The 346-nt window shown below is 20.2% G+C and overlaps 1 protein-coding gene across 7 annotated transcripts in view; it reads left to right on the top strand.

The window, feature by feature from the left end:
- LOC108685983 (transcriptional repressor CTCFL-like) overlaps positions 1–346 on the top strand; it is a 14,366-nt gene that overhangs the window by 6,717 nt on the left and 7,303 nt on the right. The window lies entirely within an intron of this gene.

Here is a 346-nt window from a genome sequence, read left to right as displayed (position 1 = left end):
AATATTAAGTATATAGAGATACAAAAACCAAAATTTATGAAATATTTAATATTTTTTGTCAACATGTGTTAAAATAAAATACAAAATATTTCGTAAACTTGGTTTTTTGATATTTCTATTTTAATATCTTTATATACAACAATAAGAAGAATCACTATGCAAAAAAATCATAATTTTTATTTAAAAGATGAAGATTACTTTTATTTCTTCTTGGCGATACCACTAAAAAGAAAAACAATATTACTAAACTTTTTCGAAATTGTTCCACTCGGTCTAAAATATTTTTTCTAAAATAAAAAAAAATTGTGAAGGTGATAAAATGATAATAAATACACACACACATACA

This window comes from Atta colombica, unplaced genomic scaffold, assembly GCF_001594045.1.
Source record: "Atta colombica isolate Treedump-2 unplaced genomic scaffold, Acol1.0 scaffold163, whole genome shotgun sequence".
NCBI classification, from domain to species: domain Eukaryota; kingdom Metazoa; phylum Arthropoda; class Insecta; order Hymenoptera; family Formicidae; genus Atta; species Atta colombica.
This window is presented reverse-complemented; position numbering and strand designations above follow the sequence as displayed.